The following is a 17,337-nucleotide window of genomic DNA, read 5'->3' as shown; positions in this document are numbered from 1 at the left end:
ATACGAATGATCAGTACTAGGCATGGAGTGTCTACCATGTGCCAGGCACTTTGCTAACCGTGTTATATAATTCATCTCCTTTAATAATTATAAGAATAAGGGAGAGGTACAACTATTATCCCCATTTTACAGAAAAAGATACAAGGGTTTCAAGAGCTTAGTGGTAATGTGGCAAGGGCTGATAAAAAACAGACCTAGCTAGGTCTCAGACCCTTGTCTATCTGTACTTAATAGCCACACTATCCTGCCCCCAACATGTCCTAGACTCACAGAGTTTATGATACAAAGTATTATAAATGGTGTGTACTTCCCAAGGACCACCATCTATTTTGAATAAGGGGTGACCCTGTGCCTTCTCCAGAATCACAAGTTGACCACTGCCTTAAATGAGAGAAATATTTATTTAAGATCAATAGTGAACCTACACACTGGGATTAAACCATACCTCTCCTGATCCATCTAATCCCATCATCAGGGATTAAGAGAAGCTCAAGAGATCTACCTCTCCTTACCCTAACATCCAAAGCCTTGCCCTCATTATTCACCTTAAATCCTTTTTATGTACTTCATCATTGAAAAAAATTTCAACCATTTCCCCAAATGCTTCTTTCACATTCTTGCTCCAATAGAAAACCTACTCTCCCTAAGGACACTGCTCCCCCTGAAGTGTGCTCAAGTGGTAGTGGTTGTTCTTTCTTGTGCCCTCATACCACTAGGACTGCAGATGGGAAAAGGGACTTGCTCCTTGTCACTGGTAAACCATATTCCCTCAATGCTCTGTAAATATCCTCAACTTTGAGTCTCTTGATATCTGATCATAACACATATTATCCTTCATTCACAGATACCATATCTCAGCCCTGCCATTATTCCTCCTTTGTCTGGATAAATTCAACTCCTGGCTCTCTGTCACTTACCATTGTGGTGGCCATTTCAGCACACACGTAGGTCATCTTCTAAAACCTTCACTTTCATTTCTTTGAAATGCTTTTGCCACTCTTCTTCTCTTCCACCCAGACTCAGCTACTCATGTTCATCGTCTTACCTTTTCATTGTTGATAACTACAATCCCTCCTCAATCTCAATTTCATTCAACCCACCCTCTAATCTCCACTGTCTACCTTCCAAGCTCAGGGGTATGAGAGACATACCCTGACTTCATTAGTCTTTTGATACCCACTGGCACCCCTGATCAACTTATTTTATGACCTTCTCTCAGCCACTTCTCATCCTTAGCTTAAGTTTCATGGTGAATTGTAATGATTATAATTACTCCTTGTACTCACTGGCCCCTCTATTGCTTTTTGGTATTTGGTATTGGCTTGGTAAAAACCATAGCCTCAATTAAATCAAACTCTACCTACTTTGTGCCTGCACTTGTTAATAAAATATGGATCAAAATACACACACACACACACTGACCATGAAGAGTAGTGAAGAACAGTGTCCTCACTCTTTTAGTAACTTCTTCACACTTCTCTCTTTAACACCTCCCCCTCCATCCTCTGTCTCAGCTGATGACCATAGATCACACATTGCTGAAAAGACAGAAGCAATCACTGGAGAAATTCCGCAGAATTCCATCATGTATCTACCCATCTACCATAATCTGCTCTCTCCCTTTACAACAGATGAATTTTCCATCCTCTTGCACTTATGAAAGAGATCTTATCCTTTCATCTTTTATCAATAGATCTTTCATTCTCTAGTGGATCATTCTCACCATTACACAAATATATAGTTCTCTCTTATTTAGGAAGAAAAAAGAACTCTCTTGACCCTTCCTACAATTGCAGCAAAACTCATGGAAATTGTTTTTATTTGTGTCTTTAGTTCTTGTCATCCTGTTCTCTATTAATGCCACCACATTCAGTCTTTCACTACTTTCCACTCCAAAATTTGTTTCACTTCAGTTTCAGTTAATGGAACTTACCATTTCTGTTGGCAGAAAATCCATACATCCAGATGCTTAGGCCAAAGAATTAGGCATCATCTTCTTCTTTATTTTTTTTAGTGTAGTAAGAACAGATAGCTTGAGATCACTTTTTTAACAAATCCTTATGTGTAAAGAACAGTATCATTAACTATAAAAACAATGTCATACAACAGAATTTATTTGTCTTGCATAACTGAAACTTTATACCCATTGAACAGCAAATCCCCATTTTTCCTGCCCTCAGCCCCTAGCAACCATTATTTTATTTTCTGATTCTATGAGTTTTACTATTTTTAGATATCTCATATAAATGAAATCGTGCAGTGTTTCTCCTGTAATTGGCTATTTCACATGGCATAATGTTTGTGAAGTTCATCCATGTTATCATATATGGCAGGATTTCCTTATTTTTTATGGCTAAATAATATTCATTGTATTTACGTGGCACTTTTTCTTTATTCCTTCATCCATCAATGGACATTTAGATTGTTTCTACATGTTGACTATGGTGAATAATACTGCAACAAATATGAGTCACAAATATCTAAGATGCAGTTTTTCATTTTTTTGGGCAAATAGCCAAAAGTGTGATTGCCAGATCATATGGCAATACTATTTTTAATTATTTGAGGAACCTTCACACTGTTTTTGATGGAGGTTATATCATTTTCCATTCCCACCAATAGTGTATAAGAGTTCAATTTTTTCCACATCCTTGCCAACAGTTTTTATCTTTTGTTTTTTTTGCTAACAGCCATTCTAACAAGTGTGAGATGATATCCCATGATGATTTTTATCTGTATTTCCTTGATTATTAGTGATGTTGACCATATTTTCATATACTTGTTGGCTTGCATATCTTCTTTGGTGAAACTGAAAGCTTTTCCTCTAAGATCAGAAACAAGGCAAGAATGACACTCTCACCACTTCTATTTAACATAGTACTGGAAGCCTTAGCCAGAGCAATTAGGCAAGAAAAATAAATAAAAGGCATCCAATTTGTAAGGAAGAAGTAAAATTATCTGTTGGCAGATGACATAATCTTATATGCAGAAAACTCTACAAAAAAACCTGTTAGAAATAAATGAATTCAGGAAAGCTGAAGGACACAAAATGGAGATGAAAAAATCAGTTGTGTTTCTATATACTAACAGCAAACTATCTGAAAGGGAAATTAAGAAAATAATTCCATTTATAATAGCATCATAAATAATAAAATACTTAGGAATGAACTTAATCAAATAGGTGAAAGATATATACACTGAAAACTACAAAATTTTGATGAAAGAAATTAAAGAAGACACAAATAAATGGCAAGACATTCCATGTTCATGGACTGGAAGACTTAATATTTTAAAAATGTCCATACTACCCAAAACAATCTACAGATTCAATGCAGTTCCTATCAAAATCCCAATGATAATTTTTACATAAATAGAAAAAAATCCCAAAATTCATTTGGAACCACAAAGGACACCAACTAGCCAAAGCAACCTTGAGAAAGAACAAGGCTGGGGGCATCACACTTCCTGATTTCCAAATATAAACTACAGTAATTAAAACATTACAGTATTGGTATAAAGATGGATATATGGACAATGGCTCAGAAATAAGTCCACCCAAATATGGTCAATTCATCCTTGATAAGGGTGCCATGAATATACAATGGGGAAAGGCCAGTCTCTTCAATAAATGGTGTTGGGTAAACTGGATATCCACATACAAAAGAATGAAACTGAACCCTTATCTTACACCATACACAAAAATCAACTAATATGGATTAAAGATTTAAAAATAAGTTCTGCAACTGTAAAGCTCCTAGAAGAAAACATGCAGAAAAAAGTCATGACATTAGTCTTGGCAATTATCTCTTGAAGAGGATACCAAAAGTATAGGTAGCAAAAGCAAAACTAGACAAATGGGACTACATCAAGCTAAAAAAACTTCTGTACAGCAAAGGAGCTATCAACAGAGTGAAAAGGCAGTCTATGAAGTGGAAGGAAATATCTGCAAGTTATATATCTGATAAGGGATAATATAAAAAATATATAGAGAACTCCTACAACTCAATAGAAAAACAAACAAAAAAAACCAACCAAACAAACAATAAACAAACAAACCAAAACCAGATAACCCAATTACAAAATGGCAAAGGACTTGGGAGTCATCTTTGACTCCTCTTTTTCACACATTTCTCAGCCAACATATCTGTAAATACTACTACCTCTACCTTCAAAATATATTGAGAATCAGACCATTTATCACCACATCCATTGGTCCTAGATACTGTCATCTTTTGTCTTGGTCACTACAATAGCCTCCTAACTGGTCTCCCCACCCCTGCCTCTTTCACTGTATTCTAAACACAATAGCCAGAGTGATATTTTTTTAAATGGCAAGTCAGATCATGTCACTCTTATGCTCAAAACTCTGCATGGATATTCATTTTCCTCAGAACAAAGGCCGTAGTTTAAAATTATCTATGATGCCCTACGTGACCTAGCTCCACCTTTGCCTCTGTCCTCATGTCCTACTATTCTTCCCAGTTTTGCTTTCTGGTGTAATCACCTTGATTTCCTTGAATGCACCAGGAATATTCCTGCATTAAAGTCTTAGAACTAGGTCTTCTATCTGCCTGGGATTCAATATCCCCAGAAATTTGCATAGTCAATATTCTTTCACAGCTAAAGTCTTTGAATCCTTTAAGTTTTGGTTTGTTCAACTGTTGCCTTTTCAAGGAAGCCTTCTCTGACACCCCCCAGTCGGTTTAATACTGCAAAAGTGCAAACACAGACTCCCAACTACCTTAAATTCTCATAGCATTTATCAGCATTTTGTATAGTTTCTATTTCCTTCCTTCTTTCCCCTTCCTTCTCTCTTTCTCTCTCCCCTCCCTCCCTTTTTTCCTTTCCTCCTTTTCCCTCTTTCTTTTCTTTCTCTCATTCATTCATTCATTCATTCATTTTCTATTGTCTATCTCTCCAAGTAAAATTAAAGTTCCAAGAGGGTAGGAATATTTTTCTAGTTTGCTACTGATATATCCTAAGCATAATACATAGTAGGTGCTCAATAAATATTTTGAATGCAGTAAAGTTTATACTTAAGTGTTGTTGCTACTCATTACTCAATACATTTAAACTACCCTAGAGACCAATTTACCACTCATATGGGGAAGTCTATCTCACTTAATTATGTTCCTGATCCACTATCCCTTTTTAAATTAATTTCTCTCTTTCCCCTGAAATGTATAAGCTCATCTAGTTTTGCCCCCTTTAATTAAAACAGCAGTCATGGAGAGAAAATAAACAAAAAGACTTTGGGTTGAGAGATTATGCAGCCACACCAAAACTGGAATCCATTAGGAGCCCTAATGAAAATTACATAAGCAAGAATGAATACAGAACTATGTGCAAGCCAGTATGCTTTCAGTCTCTTTGTATGTTCTTTGTCTTCTATCCAAGTATTAAGAGCTATTCAGTTTGCTCCTGGTCCTCTACTCTTCTCTCTCTCTCCCTTTCTCCTTGTGTGAGTTCATCTACTTCCAGAGATATTTATAAACCACTGTTCTGATGTTCATTCTCAAATTGATGTCTCCAGTTCAGACCTCTCCTCTAGGTTCCATTCCTAAAAATTACACAGTTATCCACATTACCTTTCTACTTGAATATCTCATGTTACTTAGCAATACCCAAAATGGAACTCGTGGTCAGCCCCTCAATTCTATCCTCTCCAAGGATTCCCCATCTGAATACTTAGGTATCCATTCAGTTGCTAAAGTCAGAAATCCTTGACAGCTCTTACTCATCATCTACATTCAAACCACCAGCAAGTTCTGTAAATTTTATCTCTCAAATGAATCTCAAATCATTTACTTCTCTACCTTGGTAAAAGCTACACCATTTCCCCCAACTTCCCAAAGAAATGGATAAATGAAATGCTAAAGAATCCAAAGGTGTAGGAGTTCACATACAGTTAAAGAGACCAGAATGGTCTTGAGTCCAAGTCCAAGAGGATTTGGCATCTTAGATAATTCTTTGACAATGAATGGGAATATTATAGGTGGGTGGGTTCGGGATAGCAGTCAAAGCAAAGGCAACAGTACAAACAAAGACACAGAGGAGGAAAGAATATGCTCTGGAAAAAATACATAGCCCAGTTGGGCTAGAACTGAAAATATATTTAGAGGAGGAGTGGGAGCAAGGGCTAAAAACATAAAATTGGACTATATTGTGGAGGGCATGAAATACCACAAAGGGACAGATTAAGTTGATTTGTATACTTCCTGCCTTCCCAATGTGCCCTTTGTTCATAGCCATAAATGTGTATCAGCGGAAGTGGAAGACAGCCTGTATTCTCTTAATTGTTCTGCATTTCACTAGGGTCTTTTCCATTCTGAATGTACAAAGGGATGCCCCAGAATATAGAACTTTTTCTACCCTTTTATTTCTATAACATTAATTATTAAGCAATGCTCTATATCAGTAGAGCCATATGCTTATTATAATAGTAATTGCTTCCACATGATTATTTTCAGATTTTTCTTTATATACTGAGATATTTATCTTGCATGCAAAACTACCTATTTTGTAAAAATACCAATAGCTGGGATACCACTGTGTTTATGATTACTATCCTCATTGAATCAAAGGCACCATATAGATGGAGAAAGTTTTAAGAATATTTAATACATCATTTACTCGATTCTATCTCCTCAAGGTGCCTTGCAGATTGTCTTAGCAGATGTGAATTTCCTTTCATCATGTGGAATGCAATTCTATCCTTGGTTTGTTATAAATTAACAATCTGAAATAAAGTCCTGCATTCTGAACAACAGCTGAAATATTTAATATGGAAAAAAGTGTTTTATCTTACAAAGAGCTAGTTATTTTTCTTTGGTAAATGCAACCATTTTAAATTGTTTTCTAGCTTTAGTCTGATGGATTAAATGAATTTCTGAGATCTCCAGGTCAAGATTACGTATGTATATATGTATGTGTATGTGTGCAACATATATATATAGTGTTCCATCCTATAGGAAACAAGGTGCCAAGCTGCATAATTTTGAGAATGTGGCCAAGTGATTTTCACACCTGTAAATAAATAGTTTAAGCCATATGTATAGATAACAAAGTACAACAGGACTTATTCTGTGGGCATTGTAAAAAGTTAAGACAAACTAAAAAATGAGAAGAATAATCCAACATAGTCTCATCTGGAGAAGAAATACAAATCATAAAATAAGACATACAAACAGTTAATATAACATGGAGAGTTGCTCAGCCTCACCCATACTCAGATAAATGAAAACCATAATAAATATATTTCATCAAGAAATAAAAAAAATATTGAGATAGTTTCCAGTGACTCCTGAGCACTAGTTTGTGTCCCACATGATTCTCAGACAGTGTTGGTGCAAGCATAAACTTTCCTATCAGGAAACTAGTTGAAAAGAATTACAATTTTGCATAGTCATGTATGTCTAAATTTTTCATGAATTTATTATAAGATGAGAATTAGGAATGTGCACAGGAATTTAGCTGTAAGGATTTTATTCATCACACTGTTCTTTACTGCTTCTAAAATAAAAATAAGTTAAATGTCTTATAAAAGAAATTTGAAAAAAAGGTATTATGCTAAAGGAGTACTATGCATCCCTTAATTATTGCAAAAAACATTTAATGCCATGGGAAAATGTTTATATTTACTGAAAAAATTAAGGCTATGTAGGGCATGCAAATCATGATGCCAGCTCTATAAAAATATTAATATCATACACAACATATTTTCATACTTTTTACATATTTATGTTATGTATTTTAGACATATATATTTGTATATAGTACATATATATTGTATGTTAATATGTTAATCTATATAACCATATAAAATATATATATATCTTACTCTGGACATCATAAATATTAATGATAAAAATTTGGTCTTCAATAATTATTAGTGCTAAAGTGAAAAACTGGTAATGTTGGGATTTATTTCAGGAGTCTAGATGGCTAGCACTCTTCAGAAAGCATGGGACAGGACACCACTTCTTGTTACAGACCTGGCAAATATATTTATTCTTATTATATAAGGAAGACTGAAAGTACTAAAACTTAGTACCCATATTAAAAAGCTAGACAAAAACAATAAAATATACTCTGAGTTAAAAATGAGAGAATTTAAAAATAAAGAATGAACTTAATGAAAAAGAAAAAGTGAGAGTGAGTAATAAAGACAAGTAGAAAGCTTGAAAGAAAGGTAAATATATTCCTGTCAAGTCTGACTTTTAAAAGATCTGAGAGATAAAAATATAAATTTAGGGATGAGAAGGCAGACATCACTTCACTATTATAAGTTATAAGAGAACTTACAATAAAGTATATGAATATATGACTCCAGGAGAAGCAATATGGACATAGAAACAGAAAGAATCTTCAAGAAACTGTTAATCAACAACAACATACCAACTGTTCCTATAAGAATGAGATTATGACCTGTTTTCCTTGTACATAACAATATTAGATGCTTTTAATTTTTTTAAAGATTTTATTTATTTGAGAGCGAGAGAGTGCAAACACCAGTGGGGGGGGGAGGGGCAGAGGAAGGGTGAAATAGACAAGCAGACACCCCGCTGAGCGTAGAGCCGAACATGAGGCTTGATCTCATGACCCAGAGATTATAACCTGAGCCTAAGTCAGACACTTAACCGATTGAGGCACCTAGGTGCCCCTAGATGCTATTATTTGATCATTTGATTCAGTAGTATAAATGCTGCATCTAACTGTTGTAATACTGTGTTGTGTGTGGAAGCACCGTAGACAACCATCAGGAATATTCCCTGTACTCCATGAGCTTCAAATTAGATGCTTTTCAAATTTTTGTATTTTAATCATATTCGCCATTCATATGCTAGTCACTAGTCAGGGGTTAATTTCTCCTCTTGAAACACCAAAAAGCAGGAACCAGAACCTCTGTAATCCGGGAATTGCTTATGGCTTCCTACCTGGATTACTGTTCCCTTCTCTGATATCACTACTTCTAATTTTGTTACCTTCCTGTCCAAACACCTGTGTGTGTACATGGGCACTTTAATTGGATGCTTCCTAAAACGTAACAGTCTCTGCTTGAAAAAACTTCCAGTAATTCTCTCATGTCTTCTTGGTCAGACCTTATTTCCTTAGGGTGAAAGTCAAAGTTCTTGGTCATCTAGTCCCTACACATCTATTGATATATTTCTACTAGAGTCCAGTAAAAATCACTATGTTCCCATTAGTCTGACTAGAGTTGGAATTTGATAGAAAGGAATATTCCTGAAAAACCATCACCATTTTTACATCACCTTCCTATCCTCCAGCCACCATAAACCTTGTTTTTTCTTCATTGGGAATATCCATCATCTCGTTTCCACTCACTTAAACTCTAACCCTCATTCACAACCTAATTAAAACTCCACCTCCTCACAGCTGCCCGTATTATACCAGTCTGCGGACACAGGTAATGTTTATTTTCTTATTTCCCTACTGAGAGTAGACGGAAATTTTCTCTATAAATGCACAGGGGTGCTTGATTTCTTCAATAAACAGCAAAGTACATATTTTTATCTATCCATATAAGAAGTGAAAGTTGACATAGGGAATTGAGAGAAGAAAATAGGAATGGCATCAAAAAAAAAAAAAAAAAAAACCAGTAAGGCACGATCAGTACAGATAGCTATGAACAATAAGAAAGACAACCTAACAGGTTGCCACAAGATAATGGATTCTCCAAATATTCCAAGGAGAGTCTGGCTGCTTTGACTTCATCTCCTGGGAAATAAAATGTCTAAAACAATATTCACTTAACATTTTGTCACACGCCTATATCAGTATAAAACTTTTGGAGACACATCCAAGGTATGCACTTCTGCATTTATATAATCTAGTGTGTGTGTGTGTGTGTGTGTGTGTATGTGCACATATACCAATATACGCAGGATAAAACACACTCAAAAATAGAAATTTTAAAGGATAAATGTACAGAAAAGTAAATATAAATAGAACTTATACTATTTTTTGCACCCCAGTGAACCATGATGCTCAAATCAGATTTTGAAAACCTAATCCCACTAATCTTAACAAGAGGGTGGAATGAAATAATAAAGAAATTAGCTCACTGATGCGGTGATTGAGCCTGAAGTCCTAAGGGCAGAGATCAGGGTTGGGAAGAGAGGAATGACATAGAACATATTTTAGGTTGCAAAAAAATCACCCTCCCCACCAAAGCAAACATTATACCTCTGACAGACTCCTACTGGTTGAGAGCTCCCAGGAGGGAAGAGTTCTTACAGAGAAAGTGGGTCCTTTTACATGCATTCTGACTTGAGTGGACAGGAGCATAACTGAACAGTGGCTTGAAGCTTTAAAAGGAATGCTACTTGATCGAAGAGGACCATCGGAGTTCAAGGCAAAAGAGGGTCAGCACAGGTCTTCCTTCTCTCCTTCCCCTAACACTGTATACTACCAAATGTCGACAGTACTAATTTTGGCATTTTAGTGTATGACCTTACGTGATCATCTCCCTGGACTTTGATCAGTTTGTATTTCTTGATGTCTATCCTTCTCAATAATAGCCCTCCTCCCAAGTGAACTCCCCCTTCTCCCATGAAACCAAAACAGATAGATATACAAAAAGACACACACAGTGGTTTTGTGTAATGCTGAGCATCTAGCAGACCATCCTTAAATATTTTCAGAAATAAAAGAGGGATCCTCCAAATTAAATTGTCACTCATCTGAGATTATTTAGCTACTTTTCATCAACTCTAATTAAAAAGGAACATAGTTTTGTCAAAATCATATATGTGTGTTTTTAAAAATATACATATTTTACCAATATGCATTACTTTATAAATACCGATTTTTATCTTTGTAAAATTAATTTCAAAGATCCTTTTGGATCATGTATGTGTGATAGCGTATTTCTTGCATAAAATAAATACTTCCCAACTCTCCTCTTGTGCCTGGACTCTCTGTGTAAGTCCATGCCCCTCTTTTTTATGTTTAACACAAGCAGAGATACCGCTGTAGTGTCAATCTTTCCTATTCCCCTCAGGCCAGAGTCAGCCTCCATGAATGGAATTCCCAAAGAATGCCAACTCAGATATTTCAGTCCCTTCCACTAGTAAACACGCTTGTATTTCAATTACATTTTCTCCTTAGCAAATATCCTTGGGATGCTAAGAGAACTGGGAGTATGCTACACTCTGAGCAAGAGCCATCCCTGAACAACACTCAGGGATCCTGCTTATCCACTTGGAGAGGAGCATTTCTGAGTTTGTGGAGCACTGTTTCCAGTTCTTGTTCCTAGCTCAGCATTATCCGACATTGCTCCAAGTCTTTCTCTCTTGGGGCACTGGAGGCCTTTGTATATCACTGCATTTTCCTCTTCTAGCCTTTGCTTTATTGTCTTTCACTTCATTGTAACAGACTCCATAAACCCTTTGCCTGATCAAAACTGAACATAATTAGTACAAAGTCATTTTCCTCCTCTTTAAACGGCTTCCTCCTAAAAAGCCCTGGGGTTTTCCTCAATCAGCTGAAATAACTAAAATTTTTAAAGTAGGTTTTCCCTTCATCTCTGTCCTAAAAGTCCACCTAGATACTTTTACTTTAGAATAGCTTTAAGTATATATGTTAGAATCAAAAATTCTGACTGTAACTTCTTACTATGGCAGAAGATGGGGTTGGCGAATCATGCACTCACCATCCCCTCCCACACACATACAATTACTTTCTTAATCTCCAAATTAAATTGATTTTCATTTGATTTAATTTTATAAGAACACCTTAAAATTATTTTAGAAATTTGGTCTAGCAAAATTAAGCCCATCTTCCAGATGAGTCAAACTTAACAAAGAACAAGAAACATCCCTATTTTAAGCACACATGAAATTAAGCTAACACTGTTTGTTTCTGGCTTTCTCTCTACCATTTTTATTGTCTGTGGTTTCCCTGAAGGGAGCACATAGGTCAAGGTTGGTAACTCAAGTGCTACAAAGGCTAAGCAGACTGTAAATGAGTGGAGTAGACTGAAGGGAGCTCAGGTGAACCAGGTGAACCAGGTGACATGGGCCCATCTAGAACTACCATGGTGACTATTTCTAACCACATTTGTCCAGAAGGAAAGCTGGGCAAGTGTTACTGGATCTTGTATATTTCAAAAGAAGCCAACAATAAAAATTTCTACTTAAAAATGTTGGTTCGTAATGTTAAATTTTTTAAAACACTGGACTGACCAAATAAAACAACTCGTGAACTACAGTTCATAGCCTCTATGTTAATGACCATTCTGTGAATCTCTCCCCTCGACCTTGGATGCCTTTAACATGCCTCAAAGTGAGTTTAGGGAAACTGGGAAGGACAATTTTCAAGGTAGTTCTTTCGGCTAGACTAAATAATACTCAACATTAAATCACAAGTAACATTTTTCCTCTTCAGTATAAGTATATATACATAATACATATACGTCTGTAATTTCTATGCTACTTACAAATCTATTACTTGAAATTTTCTCCTTCCCCTCACTGTGGCCTAGTTTCAGAATAGGTAAATGAAATGTCTCATTACTTCTCATATGCCTTCACAACCCCTTTTTAGCTTCATATTTTATTTTGTGCAGCTTCATCCGGATGCAGTTGTCCATAGAAAATTTATACTATCAACTTCCTTAGCTTTGACTCATTGTCTTTATGGCTTTAGTACTTGATTGTGTCTCTCCCCGCAAATGTAAATTTAGTTTGATCCTTGACGAACAACAACTAAACTGAAAAGTGACTGAACAATAAGCAAAAAAGTGAAGAGTTTTCTGAGTGGAGAGGCTTTCAATGGTGAAGTGACAAAAACAGTTTGCCTCTCACCCAGTTACTGCCTTTGCTGCTTAACTGAAGTGAAAGTACAGATATCAGGAACTCAGCAGCTTAAAACCGAGTGATTATCCACCAAGCCCAATGTCTCCCTGAAGGCCTAGAGATTACACGTGTAATAATCAGGCTGCCCTTGCCAAAAGTAAGGCTTAGTGCTTCATTTTATTTATTGTATTTATTGAATGGTGCCATTCCTTGATAGCCCCCAGGAGCATTAACAAACATGAAAGAAACCACCAAAGGAAAGAAAGAAATATATAAATAACTAAAAACCATGCCACTAAAGTTTATAATCTGGAACATGCAGTATTGACACTCTTTCAAGTCATCTGTTCTACCTTCAAGTAATGTCAGCATTGCTTTCATTTGCCAAAAACCTAAATCTCTAAAGTCTCGTACAGGTCCCTTTGCAAAACATCCATCCTTCCACTTCTTCCTAATGTACCAAGCCAAGTGACAGTGTGATATTCCTAAATTTTGTGCCTGGTTCTATATTACTATCACCTGTATTTTAGCATTGCGATGATCATATATTTAAGACTCCTGTTAATAAACCTTTCGTAAAATAAGGTGCCTCTATAGCCTCTAATATGTGAATTTTTAGGGAATCGAGCAGTTATTAAAATCATATCATCCTTTCATTTAGGAATAGACAAGATGAGAACCTTCTGATGGGTGATTTTTTTTTCTCATGTCTTTAACTTTTCAATCTATGATGACTCACTTCACATTCCTTACAAATATTACTCTTTCAAATTTGCAAGTATAAAAAAATAAAGTTTAAAAATACCATTTGAAATAATTGTCATCAAAATGGATTTAAAGTTTGTTTTGTTTTCTTCCATGTTTTTTGTTTTGTTTCATTTTTAAGGAATTGAAACAATATTTTCTTTCTATGGAAGTTTTTTCCATAAAGTTTGGCTGGAAAAGAAATCATCCCTGTATCTACATCAAAAGTATGGTCAAGTATTACTGCATGATTTCTGTAGCTTGTTTACTATTCTTATTCTCGACTTTAAGAGCAAAATTATGAGCCTTTGGCTATAATTATCTGGTGCTTATAATAAGTCTTTATATCTGTTCCAGGCATTCTCTGTAAATTTTACATGTGAGATGATGGGGAAGAAGAAAGGAGTAGAGTGGATTATAAAACAAAATAAACTTAAAAGTCTGTAAGTGTAATAGAGTGGCTCAGAAATAGAAACCCACTAGCAGGTCTTGGATGTGCTTATATACAGAGCACTCTAATGAATTTATTGAGGGGTTGCTTTTTGAAGAGAAAGGAAGAAGACTTGAGAAACTCACCTCACATGACAAATAAATGAATGCAGTGTGGTTGGTGGCAATAACCTATAGATATTGTCCCTGGTATTAAGGAAAATCCTTCCTCCCCTCAGAGTTCATTCCTCATGCCTCAATTAACATGCAATGAGTATCTGGGTGGGTTCAAGCCCTCCTCAAGAGGAAGGAACACTGCAGACCTCAGCCAAGAGGACTCACAATCTAATAGAATCTATGTTCCACAAATACACTTTACACAAATCCATTATGTGCCAAGAGCCAGCTTGTTTTATAAATGCATTTTGTGAAATGCAATGAAATTAACTGAACATTTATATTTTCAACCTCAAAGTACATTATGAGAATTATAAATTTCCCAATTGACAAGAGTTGAAAATGAACATTGTCCTTATTTACTTTGGGTGAAAGCAGAGAGGGTAAGGGAAGGCTAATTTTCTTCTTTAACCAAGGCCAGATTTAGTTTTCTATAATTTCTGGCTCTCTATTCCATAGACAAGCTTCTTTTCTTTGTGTTTTCTTTTTTTTTCTTTCTGGATTCCTAATAAAATAAGTAAAACTAGAATTATGTTGAAAAAAAAAATACTCAAGGATATTTTAAGTCCCCAAGGTGAAGAAACCGCCTAAGGTAGTCAAGAGTACATAGACCAGATTTTTTACCGTGTGTGCTATTCTGCATTTTTAAAGAGGCAATTAGTTATTCTTATGTATTAGTGATTGCCCCATTTTCTCCATAACTCAGGTGATACAAAGGGCCTCAGAGAGGACATATTTTAAGTGGGACATTTAATACCCCAAAAAAGGGATGATTCTAATTTAAAGTCACTGAGGAAGTTCTTTCTATAGATGCAGTCAAATTACACAGCAGCAAAAACTTTGCCTAGCTGTTTTCAACTCTCACTGTCATTTCTAACTAAGCCATCTCTAACTTAAAGATAGAGTTAAATGACCTGATAAAACCACTTGTACCTGAGAAATGTTATTTATTTAAAGCAAGCACAGCCAGCACAATGTTAATTTGGTGGCCATACATACGGTGAGTGTAAGATGCAGAGCTGTGAAGAAAAAAAAAAAAAAAAGGACAAATTTATCATGTGTTCAGTGTGATGGGACTTTCAAGCTCCTAGTAGGTTATCTGTGTCACAGGCGCATGCAGGAAGAACTTCTGGCAGGCAGAGTTTTTATTACATGCGTCTGACAGCTGGATACATGTTTTACACCACAGAAAGAGAATCTGTTTTTTGAGATCTGCTTTCACAGTCTAATTTTGCTTAGCAAAACCACAACTGGAATGTTTTAAGGGCAATTTTGAATAAGCACTGTGAAAATCGAGGTACCCCAAGATCCCACCAAAACATGAAATGAAAATATCTGGGATACAAAGAAAAGATGCATTTCATGAGCACATATCTTTAAAATCTAAAATTGAATCAGAGAGTTTCTTTCTCAAAAGTATAGATTCTTTAACTTCCTCTCCAAGAGAGGCATACCTAAAAGGTTATTGATTGGGTTCTGAAGGACAGAGTATTTATTATGGAGGAAGCCATCGCAGGGTACAAGTGTGAGAAATTAATGATGGCTTTGTAAGTGTCCACACTGTGGTGTGGAACCAGTGGGGCAACTGTCAATCTATATGATAATACATTCCCAAACTTCATAAAGTCAGTGATGTGAAAATGCATTGATTTCTTTGTGAGCCAAACCGAATTTGTCAAAGAGAAAGAGCAAGACGTTTACCGAAGTTAACACCTCAGCCTGCAGAGAGTGGCTTGTGCTTCAGTTTTTATTTGCTTAAAGAGTTTATGATGTGACGTGTCACATTCCTTATTTTTATTCTTGGCCCCAAATGAGAAGAGAACATGCATTATGTACATCTTCTGACTATGTGGAATACTCAAACATTTGAAAAAGAGAAAAGGAAACACATTTTTATCTGTACATTTAAAAATAACCAGCCAGCACCGAAGCTTGAACTCTGGCTTCCTCACCTCCTTCGTGCTCTGCCAGATGCAGGCATAAAAGAGTCGCTCAGTACTTCCAAGTACAGATTTCTTGATGCGAGTCTGACTGCCTTATAACTAGCATTACGGAAAAAATCGAGACACTAGATTTAAGGGGTTATTTCCTATCCATATATAGGGATTTACATAGACTCCTCAGAGGGGAAAATTGTTCAAGTGTGATGTTTTAAATAATATTGGAAAAAAGAGAGACTACTTTTGGTCTACCAAATACATCATTCATTACGAAATTCTCCTATCCATAACAGTTCTAGGTGAATTCAAGGCAAGCTTTTTTTTTTTTTTTTTTTTTTTTGCTCCCTTTGCTTCACTGGAAAACTCCTTATCGTTAAGTTTTTCAGATGTGTATAGGTCTAAAAAGAGAGGGTGGGGATTCTATAAATTTTGTATAGATGGTTCCCATGAGACCACTGAGAATGCCACCATGGAAGATTTGCCAAAATACCTTGTTTAAAATGTGCCATAAATTCTTGGATTGCAAGTGATTTTATTTATTAGGCAATCATACTGCCTCCACTTAAATAGTATCTGACACACTCGGAGTTGAAAAAGTATATCAGTAAATGGATTCAATGTATGCCTTTATGAAAACTTCTAAAAGTAATTTCCTATCAAATAAGTACCTTAGAGTGTTGAATGTGCCAAGTGTCAGAATTCTGTTAAAATTCAAAAAGAGTCAAGTACAGATTTTTCCTTGAGAGTACACCTTGATTAGCTACATGAACGGAGACATAAGTAAGACACATCTCCATGTCCCCACAGTAGAATAAATTATTTCAGAATTAAACACAAATTTAAATTCCACAAAGTGACATCTTTTTGAATATATGCGACTTACCCAGGAAATGATGTATTTTCAAGACAGTTTTGAGATTAAATGATATTTAGCTATGCTTTCGCATTCACAAGCTGTCCGCCTGCAAATTTCTTTTTCTTTTTTTAAATGCAAGAAAATACTTAAAGCTGCTCTAGTAGAAGTTTATAATATTTTATATAAACATTCTTAACTGATCTGTTTGTAAACATTTTAATGGCAATTCTTTCAGCAAACACACAATATATTCATAACAAACCACACAGCATTTGATGTTTTCTTCATAAATCAGCTGTACCTAATGCAATTTATCTTTTAAAAGATGTTTTTGACTAAACACAGTTCTGAGTCGCGAAGAAATCCACAAATA

At 35.6% G+C, this 17,337-nt stretch overlaps 1 protein-coding gene across 1 annotated transcript in view; it reads right to left on the bottom strand.

Moving 5' to 3' along the window:
- TENM2 (teneurin transmembrane protein 2) overlaps positions 1 to 17,337 on the bottom strand; it is a 1,103,161-nt gene that overhangs the window by 822,182 nt on the left and 263,642 nt on the right. The window lies entirely within an intron of this gene.

This window comes from Leptonychotes weddellii, chromosome 7, assembly GCF_054177405.1.
Source record: "Leptonychotes weddellii isolate Sample4059 chromosome 7, ASM5417740v2, whole genome shotgun sequence".
In the NCBI taxonomy this organism is placed as follows: Eukaryota; Metazoa; Chordata; class Mammalia; order Carnivora; family Phocidae; genus Leptonychotes; species Leptonychotes weddellii.
This window is presented reverse-complemented; position numbering and strand designations above follow the sequence as displayed.